Here is a 17,802-nt window from a genome sequence, read left to right as displayed (position 1 = left end):
GGCCTCAGGATGTGTTTTTTTTCTCATTTACTCATTTCTCTGCTCAGCTCAAGACACTGGATCCAGAGTCAAGGTCTTTAGAGAGGTAAAAAGCTTCTGATTGCTATTAAATTTAAAGCCACAGTTCAGGCAAAAAATGAAATTTCTGTCATTTACTCACCCCGTGTCATTTAGAGCGACATGAGGGTGAGGTAATGACAGAATTTTCATTTTTGGTTGATCAGCCAGCTCTTGCAGAACTGACCAGGTTATAACCTATTCACATACATCAAAACACACGTTTCAGATGACTTTATGCAATGTGAGTAAAATGATATGACACAACACTAAGCAAAAAAAAAAAAAAAAAAAAAAAAAATATATATATATATATATATATATAGTTATTGTTATTGACTTATTTCACAATGACTTCGAACAAGTCTTGATGACCCTCAAGTACAGACATATAGGCAATATTTCTAGGTTAAAAATAGTTACAGTTAAGGTCAAAAGTTTACATACACCTTGCAGAATCTGCTAACTGTTCATTATTTTACCAAAAGAAGAGGGATGATACAAAATGCATGCTATTTTTTTTATTTAGTACTGACTTGAATAAGATATTTCACATAAAAGACATGTACATATGAAAATAATAGCCGAAAATGACCCTGTTCAAAAGTTTACATACAGTACACTTGTTTCTTAATGCTGTGTTGTTACCTGAATGTTCCACAGCTGTGTTTTTCGTTGTTGTTTAGTGACACTTGAGTGTTCATGAGACCCTTGTTTGTCCTAAACAGTTAAACTGCCTGCTGTTTTTGCAAAACAATCCTTTAGGTCCCACAAATTCTTAATTTTTAATGAGAAATTTTTTTTATTAATTAGAATTATTAATTATTCTTAATTGTTAATGCATCGTTTTTGTTTCTGGAGCATCAGTGAGCATTTGAACCTTTTGTAATAGTTGCACATGAGTCCCTCAGTTGTCCTCAGTGTCAAAAGATGCATCTCAAAATCATATAGTCATACACAAAAATGCTGAAAAACCACAGAATTTGTGGGACCTGAAGGATTTTTCTGATGAACAGCGAGGAGTTTAACTGTTTAGGACAAACAAGGAAGTCATGAACAGCTATCACTAAAAAAAAACAAAAAAACAAAAAAAACAGCTGTGGATTGTTCAAGTAACAACATAGTGTTAAGAATCAAACTTTTGAACAGGGTCATTTTTATAAATTCAACTATTATTTTCTCTTGTGGACTATATGTAAATGTCTTTCATGTGAAATATGCTATTCAGGTCAGTACCAAATAAAAAAAATAACATGCATTTTATATGATCCTCTTATTCTGATAGAATAATAAACATTTTGCAGATTCAGCAAGGTGTATGTTTACTTTTGACCTCAACTGTATATTGCTATATAAACGTACCCTAATGCCTCTAATTTGGAAATTGGTCAAGGGTGATACAGAAGAAAAATATGCAGCCATCAGAAGATAAGATGGAGTAACGGGTCATGGAAAACCGCATTTAGGACATGCCTCGGCCTTTGTGTTTTAATGTGATCCACACCGTGATCATTTGACTGATAAGGCCTCACAAATGGCCGGCTTAGAGCCGTAATTACTCTCCACTCCCGCATAATCTTTCTCTCCAGCGAACATGTCAATGCTGGCAAGCAGAAGCGTGCTAGAAACAGAGGAAGAAAAAGGAGAACATTTAGAGATAAGAGGAGCTCCTTTCCTCTCATCGATACAGTCATGACTCTTAAGATTTCAATCCATCACTGGGCTCTTAGGAAAGCACTCCCTTGCCTTTAATTAGGGCATAGTGACTGGAGGATCTTGACTTGTTTGACATGCAGCTCTGAGACATTGTAAATGCACAGCTATAAAAGCTACTGGAGACTGGAGGGTGTCAGAGATTAGAGATCTTACAATCGGAAGGTCATTAGTGTTACTTGGAGGTCAGGAAGTACGTGTCAGCTGTGTAGAATGGAGTGATTTAGCTCAATGACCCATAAGGAAGTCAACATATGACTCAGCTGAGAGGTGGATGCACACTGTGTGACTATGTTAAATATTGAACTAATCAAGGTTCCCTTCTTTGTAGTCAACATCTTTTATGATTGTGGCTTATGTATCCACCTTATTTTTCAATATGAAAGTAAGCCGTTTTCTAGTAATGTGTTAGACTTCCGATTCAAAAGCTACGAGAATAACGACAAACTACTGTGTCCATAATGAAGATAATGCATTAAAATATTATGGTAAGACACACTCAGTTGCAATATCAAGCAGCAAAACGAGCTGCTTTGTACAGCTAAAAACAGCTGGATGCCAATGACACCGGAAACCAGACACATTAAATTTATAAACATCACACTCACTCTTAATAAGGTGGACAGGCTTCATATATTTATATACTATATGTACGAATAACAATGCATAACATTTAATTACTCCTGAGACATGACAACATGTCTTGCATGCATAATCCACTGCCTTTTTAAATCTAATTTATGTGTGCAGGTGTTAAACAAAAATGTATAGCACAAAATTACTCTGGAGACATATGGCAACATGGCTTGCATACATTACATAACTTTCAATCAAACTAATGGAGTGGAACATGGCTATGTTTGAAATAGCATGATAATAGACTACAAATACTGCCACAGTATGTAGCACATATATTTAATGTTCACAGAACGTGATTTTCATGCATGTATACCTGGATAATGTAAACAGAGATGATGTATCCCACAATGCAATGCACTGAACTTAAATTTCAACTATGGTGAATGAAGCTCTTTTTTAACTTGGATTTCCGTTTGTGTATTTTGTGTGTTTTTGGACACAAGTTTAAGTTAAAAATGAATAATAACTAATAATAATAAATATTAACATAATTACAGAAATTTTACTTTTATTTAGCAAGGATGCTTTTAATTGATCAAAAGGGATGATAAAGACATTTATAATGTTTTTAGAGATTTTTATTTCACATAAATGCTGTTCTTCTGAACTTTCTGTAAAAAAAAATGAAAATTCTACTGTTTTCAACATAATAATAATAATAATAATAATAATAATAATAATAATAATAATAATAATAATAATAATGTTTTTTGAGCAGCAAATCAGAATATTAGAATGATTTCTGAAGGATCATGTGACTAGAGTAATGATGCTAAACATTCAGGTTTGAAATCACAGGAATAAATTACATTATAAAATATATTCAAATAGAAAACAGTTATTTTAAATAGTAAAACATTTAATAAAAAACAATATATACATTTTTTTTTTTTTTTTTTACTGTTTTTGGCTTGATGAGCAGAAGAGAGATTTAAAAGCTTATCGTTCAAAACCTTTTGACTGGTAGTGTATTTGTTTAATTATTTTATCATTTTTTATCCTCTGATAATGCAGAACACTAGCATTTGAATTAATGCCTATTTTATTTCAGTAGTAGATGTGAAATAGCATGCTGGTACCCCATTCCAAAAATGTTATGTAACATTTTAGGTAACTGCAGGAGGACAATCAGCAGGAAATCTCATCAAATTGGTCGAAGACACAAAGATTACATGTTACTGACTGTTTAAACTGGAACAGAAGCGAACAGCGGTTAATACATTGGCAATGAACAGGAAGTAAAAAAAAGAGCAAGTAGTTCACTTTATGCTCCGCCAGTGCCCTGTTTACACGCTCCATTGCAAACAACAACAGCTGGCGCAAAAGAAAAAAATGTATAAAGAATCTCCATCCAACATTTTGCTGTTCTTTGCATTTGGTCTCATCTGTTAGATGCATTGGTTCCTCCACCTGTGCCACAAACCAAGTGAACATGCACCTGGACCTTTTGAGAGACATTCTCAAGTGCAGCCGCTGAAAAATCAGTAAGCCGATTGTTTCAGAAATAATCCATTGTCTTTTTTTTCCTTTGAATCTTCACAGCTGACTGCACTGGTCAAGACCTGCAGAGCTCCTTGAGTAAGAGTGGTCAAAATGATCTGGTAGATTGTGGACAGCATATATAGCATTAGATGCCCTCAGGGGAAGAAGAAACCAACCTCAGTTTTATTCTGAGTGAAAGACAGAGAAAAGGAAGGAGGACTGAGAGCAAACGGATGGTTGATGGCGGTATGGAGGAAAAAAAACAGGAACAAATTTATCTGGCGGTGCGGGGGCCATGTTATTAACAGCCTGCTGAAATGCACTTAACTCATGCCTATTCAATTATGCTAATGTACACATGCAAATGACCACGGTCCGCAACACCATGCTGTCTCAATTAGGTGACGGGCTTAGAAGGGTTGGCTTTAGAGAGTGACCGGATTATTGTCCTGCTATCCGTCTACAAGCAAACAGCTTTTGACCTGTGATTATCGTCTTGAGACATCAGCAGGGTGGGTTGACTCGCAGACTGAGAGGAGACGCTCTGTTTGCGTGCGACTGCATGTGTTGGCTGCACGTGTGGGAGACTGTGGACGTGCGTCTTCACATGTTATATTTATTGGTGTGATTTCCTCAAGAATGAAGCAGCTTTTGAGGAGTTAAGAGATATTCAAAGTCAGCTTATGTCATGTGTCTTTATTTTTCATATTGTATAGATCAAATCGAACAATTCTGGGAAATGTGAGTCAAGCTCCACAACATGAAATTGTCAAATGATTGAAGCTCAACATGCATTAAATTACTCCAGCCGTCATTTCTGAATCGGTGGGAACTTTTAACGACACAATAAATCTGAATCACTGGTCTACATTATTGCTCGGCTTTCGTGTCTAGCACGTAGTCACAATGTACAAAAAAAATTAGGTATTAAAATCAATAGAGTGAATTGTCAGAAGCTTGGTGAGTAATACATCATATTCAGTATGACCAAGGCCGGATTAATTACATTGATTCTGACCGTGAAATACACCATGCTGGCTTAAAAGAAACCACTTTAGCTCTGTGTGCACCAATCTGAAGTTACACAAGAGTATGTCCCATATATAAGCGTGACAAACACGATATAGCTAACATGCGTGAACATCAAACGTCACTGTGTTATGTAATGCTTGAAGGGCCAATCGTTTACAACAGCAACTAACAAGAATGAAAAGTACATTATAGCTCATGCATCATACAGCATTCTTCCCTGAACTAGAATAATCACAGATTTTAGGGGAATTTTCAGCTTTTTGAGGACATGGCCATATACAGAACATTAAAAAAAATGTATAGTGACATGAACTGAAGAGTGTTCCAAGGGTGTTCTGGTTGCTAGGCAGTGTTCTTTGTGAGTTTTTGAACAATAAAGAAAATAAACAATTACGCCTAAGCAAGTACAAAGCCGTTTCTGACCATGGTATGGAAAGAGCAAATGGTAAATGTAGAGGAGATTGTATAGTGACAGAATGGCCACTGACATTGTTGATGTCCTTTGAGCAGTAGTACTGAAAGCAGCCCACTCACTTAAAGCCTGGAAGCGTGTCGCTGTCCGGTGCTGAAAGCATTGAGGCAGGTGGCGCTGTCCAAAAGCAAGAGGTGCTGAAAGCTGTGTGTCGTGTTGAAGAGTGCGGAAAAGCGCACGCTCTGTGGGCGGCTATGAGGCTGGTTTGCTCAGAGCTGTCAACAGTCTCCTCAGCACCTAAGAGGGCGTTTCTTGCATTTTGTCTGTTGTATTTTTAAAATTGTTTATTTAAGTAAGCGTCAGACTGACGTCTGTGTCTACTCTCTTACGTCGTAAGCACTGTTAAGACAAGTCAAAAACAATGCAACCTTTAAAAATCTTTTAAAACACTGGAATTTATTTGATATATAGACAATTCTAGTTGCAAATAGTGTAACAACATTTCAATAGGAATGCTACTTTTTTTCTTTTGCTTCTCTGTGTGAAACCTATTTTGATTTTGGGTTGAAAAGATTAATCCTGGAACTATAATACAATTCCTATCTTCCATAGCTGTACAGTATACACATGGTTAAGACTACACCATACTGTGCTCCAATTTGGCCATCTGCAGCTATGTATTTTTTTCCTCTCTGTTTATTTATTTTTATTAGGATTTATGGCTTGAACCAGCTGCTTGGTAAGTGTATACACTAAGCAGACAATCATACAGCTAATTTTTGACAGCAGGATAAATCCATCAGATAATCCAAATCCGCAGCAAGAGAGAGTCTATAAGGGAGATTAAAAAGAGGAGATTGCGAGTGCCGAATCCCACATCGCTGATCATGTGACCTTAATTCCACTCTGTCATTTTTCTTCCCGTGGAGTGTGAGAGAGACGACCAATCACAAGGCGCAGTTCGTGAGCTCGTGAGGAGTGGGAGAAAAAAAACATCCTGTTAACGGCAAGTGAAGCTCAAAATACAGTCCAAAAGGGGGGAAACACTCATACAGACTCAGACTTGTCACTGGAATGCATATGCTCACAAACAAGCAACCTCTCACATGCCATTTAATACCCAGTTTTGTTTCAGTTTGGTCACAAAAGCATGTGGGTTTTCTCTCTACATGACATTGATTTGGCCAATCAAGGATGAATTTACGACTCTTCACCAACTGCTACAGGTCGACCCCTGTTCATGGTAGTTTTACAGCCCTGTTACACTCATGTTTTGTTCCACCTTCTGTCACATATAAAGCTCATATAAATTACACAGCCGTTAGGAAAACAAAAACAGACATATCAATAGAGCTCTTGCCAGCATCACTCATTAACTATTGATGCTGTGTGAGATCTGGCGCCACAGCTGGATACACATATACACACACACACACACACACACACACGCACACACACAGATTGTTTATTCCTGCACTCATTGACAATGGACTCAATTCAAACCAGTCTCCATGGTACTGAACCAAACAAGAGGGCTGGCAGTTTAAACTCAGACCAAGGTGGTCAATCGTACTGTGGTGCCAACAGCCATACAGAAACGAATGCCTTCTGTACTACCTTAAAAGTGCAAATTACCATTCAAAAGCAAGGACTATGAAATAAATTGATGTAAAAACAGCCTTTTCGGGGAAAAAGAGAAACGAATCAGAGTGCAGTTTGCTTTGATTAAGAAAAGATCCATTTTTAAAAAAGAGACGGATGGCATGCAGTGGCTTTTGAGGATTATGCCAGGCAGGAGAATGGAACCAAATGGAGAGAAGTTGTTTGAAGCTCTGCAATAAGCCACTCTTCCGCTCTTTCATGTTTTAAAATGATGGAACTGTGCATGTTAACCGCAATCCGGCAGCCCCTTTGTTCCTTCTTTAGATCATGGAGGAATGGGGCTTTAACTTGAACAGAAAGGATGAAAAATTCTGAAACCGGAAGAGATCCGCTAATTAGGTGTGGTTTGACATCACTGAGAGTGTGAAAGGCGGGGAAAAATGATTGTACAGAAGGTGATAGCGCCTTGAGGTTTGATCACTCCATACGTCAGGGGCTACAAACTCCACTGGGAAAAAAAGGGGGTATGAGATGAGAGCTACGTGTGGGCATGTGGGGGAAGGGGTGTGTAGGGTACAATCACAAAGCACATAAATAACAATTTCACCACTGTAATGACAGACATTCCTTGTTTCTCTGCCTGCCTACTCTCATGTCTGCTCTTTCAGAGAAAGCAGATAGTCCGTCCTCTTAAATGCACTGTGTAAACAACAGTCGTGTCTAGAAAGACCCTCTCACTGACTGTTTGGAGATGACCTCCTCATCACCAGTGTCAGAATTACTGTAAGCGGCAGTAGACGGCAAGAAGCTAGTGAAGTTATTCCTCCAGGAATCAACCGTCACGAGGCACTGGAGGCTGGAAGCAGTGAGTCTCACGCTCTAGTGAGTGCTATTATGGACTGTTTTCACTCGGTAATGAAATGCAAAAGCCTTTCACATTGCTGAGCTTGTAATCACAACACATATGCATGCATATAGATACATAGTGTAGTATTCTCATCCTATGAGTGAAGCCATTTCAAGGCTTTAAATCCAAAAGCAGCGAACTAGAATCTTCAAAAACAGTTCAGTACACTTGTCTACAGAGGTTATAGGTAACTAACACACACACACAGGAACACACACACATAGAGGGAAACTGTTCTCAGTACAGTTCAAGTGCCCCTACCTGGCGGTCTGTAGTCACTCCTGGGTTTTTGTTCAGAACTGGATGGCAGGAAGAGCAGGAGGTGGAGGCTGAAATAGAATTGAGTGAAAACACCTCCGTTTGTCCTGTAGAAATATGGATGCCCTGTGCACACGCGTTCTCTCTCTCTCTCTTACACACGGCTCTGACACGCAGCACTGAATTTCTCTCTCTCTCGCAGCCTTCCTACTCATCTTCCCGCCCACCTACCCCCAACACCCTCCCTTTTCCTATCTCTTTCTTTCACACACACTGTCATTCTCTCTCGTCACACATGCGCACTCTCTCTCTCTCCCTCGCTCTCTCGCTCTCTCTCCAGGCACTCACTCATTCGCTGTGACACAAGCACTCTCTTGTACATACATTCGGTTTCTTTACTCAACAAACATGCTCTTCCTCTGCTTTTGTCTTTGACGAACAGGGATGAGCATCTCTTTATTTTTTACACGACTAAAGCTATATTTGTAGATATTTGAAGAGCTTCTCAACCAGTGGGATGTGACCTAAAATGTATCACATGTCTGTTTTGATAGGGTCACAGATAGCCACAGGATGTAAAATGTAAAAATCTAGGTCCTGAACCATTATATCAATAAAATATAGAAGTATACACACTTTTTGTGTGTAAATCCAGTTGACACACCGGATCACAGCTGATAACCGATAGCATTGAGACTACAAATAGTCTAATAATCAAAATATTAGTAATACATTGTATGGGTCAAAATGGTCAATTTTTCTTTTATGCCAAAAATCATTAGGATATTAAGTAAAGATCATGTTCCATGGAGATACATTGGAAATTTCCTACCATAAATATATCAAAACTTAATTTTTGATTAGTAATATGCATTGCTAAAAACTTAATTTGGACATTGGTGATTTCCTCAATATTTAGATTTTTTTGCACCCTCAGATTCCAGATTTTCAAATTGTTGTATCTCAACCAAATATTGTCCTATCTTAACAAACCATACATGGAAAGCTTGACCTTAAAAATTGACCTTACGAATGGTTTTGTGGTCCAGGGTCACATATAGTGTGTATATATATATATAAACATATGCTAGATGGATGTCGTCTCATAAGACAGATAGTTCATAAAAATGGCTAGTTACATATAGAGCAATTTGCTGTTTAACATGCAGTGCTGCAGATACATAAAATGTCAGTTTAAAAACAGCAGACCAATCAGAATGGAATGCCTCCTAAGGCTGCCTTCTTGCTCTTTTCCCCGTCTCTCTCTCTTGTGGTGTAGATGCAGCCCACGTCCCCTTGAGGAGTCAGTCAAGGGCATTCCCAAAGAAACTGTATGCAAATGCACAGTGAGCCCGGAGCAGCTGCCTGGCCCCTCCCCTGGTCCAGATGCTCGGCCTGGGAGGGGAGTGGGGGCGGAGCGGTGGCCTAAAGGGACTACAAAAAGCCACTGCAATAAACACAGCTTGAGCTCAGCTTGCCGACAAACCAATTTAGAACAACATTAATGCTAATGATGAGTTTTTAAACACAGGCATTTTCTAAATCAGCTGATTTGTACAGAGTTTTGTTGTGTTGAGTTTTCGGGCATTGTGATTTTTGGCATTACCAAATAGAGGGGTTGGAATGATAATGGTTCAAATTGTCATCAAGGTCATGCCCGTCAGAGAGAGAGAGAGAGAAAAAAAACACTCATCACTGCCTGAGTCTGCAAAATGGGGAAAAGGTAGAGGGGGTGGAGTTACTGCAGGTTGAATGCTCTTCCGCTTCACTTCAGAGCACTCAGGAGTGATGCATGGAATACCAGGATCGCTCCTTTTGTGCGATATCAGTCGCAGCCTCTCTCTCTTTGTTTCTCACTTCCTCTTGACCTCATTCTCTTCCCTTCTCTTTTTCACACTCCGTCTAATACTGCTCTCATGCTGTGACGGTTCATTTTTCCATTGTACGCGTGCGCTTCAGGCAGCAATATGTTCTATCTGACAGTTTACATTAGCAAAGCCTCTCAGCAATAGAATAAGCTGTTGGCCATTAATGACATCCACTTGTTTCTGAACGCACACAGATACAGGTCAGGTTTCGCTTTTTTAATATACGCTCTCAACACCTTGAATATTAATCTATAACCTCTTCCACAACCTGCTGTTTTTTTCTATGTTGCAGTCAATGAGAATTGTCATTCATTTTACAACTAAAATATTACGTATGAATGAAATCGGATATCCAAGAAGAATACATGTAGGGTGGAACTTGATTTTGTCTATTAAGAATTGACTGGATTGTGATAAGTTGATGCAACATAAGAGAATGGAGCTAGACAGAATTTACGTTTGATTAAATAATGCCAACATTTGGCCAAAAAAGTTAAATTCTGTCAATAATTACTCACCTTAATGTCATTCCAAACTCGTAAGACCTTCGTTCATCTTCGGAAGGCAAATTAGAATATTTTTGATGAAATCCGAGAGCTTTCTGACCCTAGCAATGCAGATGTGTCATGGTACTCTTGTGAACAAGCATCAAAGACTGACACGAAAGAGAAGAAATTGTTGAATAAAATCTTTATTTTATGTTTTTTTTTGCACACAAATAGCCTGGCGAGCCAGACTTACATCAAGATGTTTAGTCTGGAAACTCTCCATAGACGCGGCTTACTCCGAGGGGCGGGATAAACGGTTGTCTCTCAAAATCCCTATGCACGCAATAGGATAGCGCTTCAACCAATCAGAGCAACGAAGAAGGTGACGTAGTCTAAGCTTTTTCCGTATCCAGTCGGCAAAACTCCAAACACATCTTCCTTTTTTAAAAATGACTTAAGTGCCGTTCTTTGCTCGTTTCTTAAAGAAAAACTTAACTCCAAGTCCTCCAGAATCGCGGCCAAAGCCGATTCGAAAGACCGCTGTTCGACAGCTGCAGCCGCCATTCTTTGTTTTTCAAGTGGCAGCCGTCGCAACTCTGTCGTCATATGTTAAGCCCGCCCCGCCTACTCTATACGCGTTGTGATTGGCCTGACCCAATTTGGGTTTTTGCAGCTAGAAGGTCTATTGAGAGTGTCTAGACCCACCTGGCTGCAAAATAATTTTTGCTGCCGCTAGGGTGCGTCTAGATTTCTAGGCTAGCACACAAATGTATTCTCGAAGCTTCATATTAGTACAGTTGATGTCACATGGACTATTTTATCAATGTCCTTACTACCTTTCTGGGCCATAAAATGTTTCAGTTGCATTGCTGTCTACAAAATGATAGAAAGCTCTTGGGTTTCATCAAAAATATCCTAATTTGTATTCTGAAGATGAACAAAGGTCTATAGGGTTTGGAATGACATATGGGTGAGTAATTAATAATAGAATTTTAAATTCTTGGTGAACTAACCCTAACATTATCCAACAGCTAGCGGCATAAATTATGTCAATGGAAAAGGAAAGTCATTTCCAGTAAGAGCAAGCATTTGCATTTTGTTTTGATTAACCATGGCCATGGCCTACAGCAACGAGATGGAGGATGATTTGCAGATTTCAATTTTGCAGATGATTTCACATTGCTTGGATCTACTCAACAATCTGGAAAGAGAAGTGAACAAAGCTGGATTTCGTATTTATGCACCCAAGAGCAAGATACTCTATACAGGCTATGTCTGTGTGCATATTCCAGTACACAACCTCGTATCGAAGTTGATCAGTTTACTTATTTTGGTAGCGTTGTGACAGCAGACGGCGGCTCAGACCAAGAGGTTATGAGTCGACTTGAGAAGGCCACAATAGTTATGCGGCAACTACAGCCAATCTATAAACCATTTGTACACAACTGTTTGGTGGATTGTCCAGGAGTGTTTCCTAAAAGCACTGTTAGCCAACTAAGATCACAAGTTAATAAATTAGTCTTGAGGTGCCATGTTCAACACAGCAGCATCTCAGAGATTTCGAATTAATTTATTTAGAACTAATGTGGTTCAAACAACATAGACCATGTGTTCGGAAAACAGTCATGACTAGCTAGATAGTTTCCACAACAATGCATCATAGTATAGTGGTTAATCAGTGAGTTACAATGTTGTGTAGGAAATGCACCCTTTAGGGAATTTCCTATTGGAAATTATTTTTACAACTCTTATTATCTAATAGGATCTTAGTCATAAATGTTTAAGAAAACAATGACAATCCAAGACTAAGTAGTGTAAAACGATTTTTTTATAGATAAGGGACCTGGAACTAGTGCAATGAGACCATCTTTTAACATCACACAATAAGATGCTAATGCAGAATCCTTTTGGGACGGCCATCTCCAAAGATCTCCCTAAATGCGTATGATGCAGTGTTTGGGATGGTATTGATAGAACAGAAAGTGTGTGTGTGCTTACAAAGGCAGCCAGGCAGGAAATCAAACCCAGCGCAAACAGACTCAAAGCTTAATGATTACCCTTGTTAAGCCGTCTGCTCCAAACAGCAAACCTTCAGAGGGGGACGTGTCTCTTGCTGTCTTTTTTTTATTTAAACAGATGTGTATTGGATCTTGCAGTGCACTGCAGGTAGATGGTTTATATTCAGCTCCTTGACAGAGAAAATTGAGAGTCAGCCAACTGGCGCTAGAGAAGAGGTGAGAATGACAGCGACCTGTGCGTATGCTCGCCACATAAATGTAAGCTTATTGATCCAAGGCAGGGAGGAGTGGGGGATTTTTCCACATTTTCACTTCTGTGTTTTGCTAAAGCCGTTATTATCTCATGCCACATTGAGTTTATCTGCCGTATCTCTCCAGCTCACAGCATACTACATGCATGTGCACTCCCCATGTCGCTTGAATGTGCACGGCAAGCGCATATGCTCCTCTCGCAGCAGAGATCTGCCACTGAGAATGATGGATTGCTCAAACAGTAAAACAATAGAGAAACATTATCAAATCTCACATATCAGTAGCTGCTAAGAATCAGGATGGATCCTGTTGCGTAATCAGTGATGGCTGATCACTATGCCGTTTACATACAGTAGAGCATAATACTGCCCTCTTGGGGACGCTGGCTCAAAATGAACAGAATGTTGAATGACCTTTGAACCAGACTTCAAACAATAAGACCACATCCATCTTGCAAACGGCATCCCAATCTGTGATCTCAGGTCAGATGGTTCTTGGGTGGCTAATTGATTGAGCCTCTCTTCTCTTTTAAAGCATAATAGCTCAATTCCCATGGGCACATCTGTTACCATGGCAATGCCTGTATACACAATAAATACCAGCCATTGCTATAATGTTCTGTGAGCACAATGGAGCTTTTAAACTGGGCCAGATCTTTTTGTATAGTAGCAAAGATTTCATCTGTGGTGAAGGTCCTATAACCAGTAGTCACGATTTGAACTGAATAAATAGAAATAAATAACAGCTTAACTGAGGCTACTTGAGAAGGACAGACTGAATTGTCCTTCACTAAAAAATAAATCAAGCTCTTTGAAATTATTTGCAATATTTAGTCACATTAAGATCATCGGCATTAACTAATAACCATTTTAACTAATAACTATTCCAATTAAGTGGCAAACAAATTAGTTACTATTGTGTGTGTGTGTGTGTGTGTGTGTGTGTGTGTGTGTGTGTGTGTGTGTGTGTGTGTCATTTCCACAATCTAACTACACTCTTACTTATAAATTAATGATTTTTGTTTTCAGAAATCTTTCAGATTTCATCAAAAATATCTTAATTTGTGTTCCAAAGATCAGCAAAGGTCTTACAGTTTTGGAACGACACGAGAGTGAGTAATTAATGAGAGAATTTTCATTTTTGGGTGAACTAACCTTCTAAAATGAGTGTCTGCAAGATTACTTAAAAATATGAACATTTTCAGGGACAAGAGAAAAGATATTCTGATGAATTATTTCAGTAAAAACCTTCATTTTATGAGTTAAATGTTTTTTTATTGACAATCATTTCATTGTATGTATTTATGTATTTATGCCAACATTCTTAATTAATATTCATAGTAGTAGCGCTGTCAACGCATTACTGTTACAGATTAATTAAATACAACAAAGTTCAACTTTTTTTAAGGCAGGTACCGCATTTATGCAAACTATGAACTGGAATAAGAGCACAACAAGCAACACACAAATGCAAATCCTGTTTATCACTCAAATTCATTTATAAAGGGAGACAAAACAAGTCTGAAATATGAGCCGTAAGTGAAAAACAATGTTAATGAGAAGACGTACACTGGACTGCTACAGGTTAGTAGGGAAATTGATTTAATTATTCTCAATACACATTTGGAAAAGGAACATTTCAGCAGGTTTAATATAATTCATGTTAATGCGGAAAACATGATTTATTGTTTTAATCAACTGACAGCCCTAAAACTTAGTAATCATCTGCATTCTTTTGTTTATCAGAAACGTCTGAGCCATATTAAATAATTTGCAGAAGCATTTGTGCAAGTAGTCCATTGTCTTATGTATGTATGCACAATACATTGGATAACAGAATCAATATCAGCCATATTTATTCAGTACCATCATGGTATTACCATAAGATTAGGGCTGTGCGGTGTATCGAGTTTGTACGATCTATAAATATATACTTTATAAGCAATATAGTATGAGGTGATACTGTTTACATCGGATATACGGTATTTTTATTTTTTTTATGAGCGCATCTGAAAAAAAGTGGAGGACATAGAGCGAGCTGCTGCGGGGCAAGTGCATAATCCAATTTGTCCTAAACATGAGACATGCTTTATATTAAGGGCTTTAAAACAACTCATAAAATAGAGTTAACACATGTAGTTTAAAGCGGTTGCCCTGTCAGACGCTCTGACAGATACATGTGCAGACAGATAGGCTACTTGCACTGTTTAATGCGTTTTGAGAAGTGGTGTTTTCCTCAGTGCATAATTTACATTTCACAGGTAAAAAAAGGAAATATTTTCATTTTGCTTTCAGAAGTGCATGAGTCTTCTGCACACGATTCTCCACTAAACTTCACAGAATTCAGTGCCAAACAGATGGAGCGCAATAAAACAGGAGAGCAGTAATTCTACATTTTGCTAAAATATTTGTTTTTGGACAATAAATGTACCATGTACAAGTTTAAACCTACAAGTATGTGTATTTTTATGATAGCACTAACTATAAAGTGACTTTAATGGGGGTAAAACTACTTATTTTTTATAATCAAATACAAAGCATAAAAAAATACAGATATATGATTTTTGGCCATATCGCCCAGTCCTACGTATGATATTAGCACTTTACTTTTTGTAAGGGGTTTTGTAAAGGTTGTTTGTTTAAAATCATGCCACCGATGTAATTTCTTACAGGAGCATAGAGAGCTACTAGGGCATCGGCTCATTCCCAAAGTCGGTTGCCAGGATTCAGCAAGGCGGACAGATTTGAAAAAAAAAAAAAATGGTCTAGAGAAGAGTGCTTAATACAATAATCTCAGATGTGCTGGTGGCAGAGCAGGGACTGCTTTAGCACAGAAAAAATAAATTAAGAATGGAGCTCTCAGCTGCCACATTAATGAGGTAAACCAGGAACACAGAGCTCACTTACACCTGCTAACCACAATTGAGTGCCAACTCACTGACTCTTCTCATATTAGAAAGTGAGAAAAAGAAAGTAGGGAAGAAAAGAAACCGAGAATGTGCAAGGGAAAACAAACACTGCCTATTTCAAACAAGACATTATTGAGTCGGCATGCTCATTGCAAACACAAACGACAGGCTTTAGTCAATGCTCCATTCCGACAAATCTCATTTTCGACAAAAGTTTTTGTTGGCAGAAAGTCTTATTTATAATCCAAGACTGCCTACGTAAGACTTTTATATGTATATCTGGGGTGCAAAACCAATCTGAACGGTTGGAAGGGCATATTATAAACCTTATCAGCTTAGATCATGAATATTAAATAGCTAAAATAAAATGTAAATATATAAATAGTTTATTTATATAGCAAAATCCATGCACAATGATACTTTAAAATGCTTTACATAGGCATAAAGAGAACAGTAAATTAATAAAATACATTTCAATTAAAAATGTAATAAAAATAAATATAAAATGGACCCTGGACCACAAAACCAGTCACAAGGGTCAGTTTTTTCAAAATTGAGATTCATACATTATCTGAAAGCTGAACAAGCTTCCCATTTATGTATTATTTTTTTAGAATAGGACAATATTTGGCCAAGATCAGTGGTGGACAGTAACGGAGTAGTTGTACTTCGTTACTGTACTTAAGTAAATTTTTCAAGTATCTGTACTTTACTGGAGTAGTTTTATTTTGAGTAACTTTTACTTTTACTTCACTACATTCCAAAGCATAAGATCATACTTTTTACTTAACTACATTTCATAAAACATTTCGTTACTCCTTATAATATATCACGTGTTCCGAGACGCAGAAGCGGTGTCTGATTCATGAACAAACTGATTCTTTTCAATCGGTTCGCAAATCGCACCAAACGATTCATTCACGAATTGGACTGATCCAATTGCAGCTGTTCTCGAGTCGACAACTCACAGATTCAAATGAGCCGTTTAGAGCGAGTCTCCAGTCAACTGAATTCAAAAATAATAACCGGGAGGCCTTGTGAGCGCCCGCGTGCGCATTGATGCTGCGAAAAGTAAGTTATAATGTCGAATTTTAGGATTAATTATTGTAACTGTCAGTTGTTTGCAAATTAATCTGCTGTAAAGGGTGATATATTTAAGCCAATTGAAATGATTGCAGAAACATCAATCGTTGTCTCACTGTTTTAGGTCATTAAAATAACAAAGATTAAATAAAATAACTCATGCACGTTCATATTCCTCGCTGCTGTAACCTTAACAGTTTTATTAAAATGCAACGCATTTAGCCCTATGTGACGTCTGTTTTTATATTGTTTATTAACGGTATAATTTTTTATATTGTTTGGATAAACTAGCCTAGTAGACAGATATAAATGTTTATTCATAACCATACTGAAAATAAGTAAATATTGTTAGCTGATGCTAACTGTCTAGCAAACAAGCTTGCTGGTGCTAAGTTGAGGTAATTTTCAGATATGAAGTCCAAATATTTATAATCAACCACCTAAACAGATTACATCTGAGGCAAAAAGAAAAGATGTGATGTTCAGAACATGGTAACTACAGTAATTAATTATCAAAGTGGGAAGTGATGCCCTCTGGGGGCATTTGGCCAGGGGTGTTTTACACCACAGACAATGTTTGAGAAAAAATAAAAATATTATAAAAATATAATTACATTTTCCTTAACATGTTCTTCCTAACTTCAGGCCTTATTCTCATATTTATAACTGTGACGTTCTGCAAAACAACAAGCTTTAAAACACTTTTTTCTTACTGGTGAAAATGAGATGGTCAAATCAGTTTTCTCTCAGGTACATCGCAATGTAAGCTTCACAGTGAACACTACATCACTCTCTTCAACGAAGTCCATATCAACAACAAAAATATATCTTGACTCCATATAGGCTAGTGGTTATTTTGGGAAAATCCTAGGCTTATTGAACAGTAGGATTATAAAAATATATATATATATGCTAATATAAAATTAAATTAAGTAGCCTATATACAATTGCTGTCACGTATCTGGTCTTCCCTGTCATCATAAACTCTTGCACCACACTTCATGGACTTCATTCCCCATAAGCCACTGCACTAATCTCTGCATTCACCTGGCCCTTGTTTCTCACTGCTCTGATTAGTTCTCA

General features: G+C 37.8%; 1 protein-coding gene across 4 annotated transcripts in view; it reads right to left on the bottom strand.

The window, feature by feature from the left end:
• Positions 1 to 17,802, bottom strand: part of syt1a (synaptotagmin Ia) — a 263,471-nt gene that overhangs the window by 96,529 nt on the left and 149,140 nt on the right. Inside the window, exon 1 of one of the 4 annotated variants that reach the window (XM_073838864.1) lies at positions 8,106 to 8,284. The exons of the other annotated variants lie outside the window; for them this stretch is intronic. The gene's annotated coding sequence lies outside the window, so the exon portion shown is untranslated. Of the gene's footprint in view, positions 1 to 8,105; positions 8,285 to 17,802 lie in introns of those variants that run through there. 4 annotated transcript variants of the gene reach the window in all.

This window comes from Garra rufa, chromosome 4 (genome assembly GCF_049309525.1).
Source record: "Garra rufa chromosome 4, GarRuf1.0, whole genome shotgun sequence".
In the NCBI taxonomy this organism is placed as follows: Eukaryota; Metazoa; Chordata; class Actinopteri; order Cypriniformes; family Cyprinidae; genus Garra; species Garra rufa.
The sequence above is the reverse complement of the archived record's forward strand: the minus strand, read 5'-3'. Positions and strand labels throughout refer to the sequence as shown.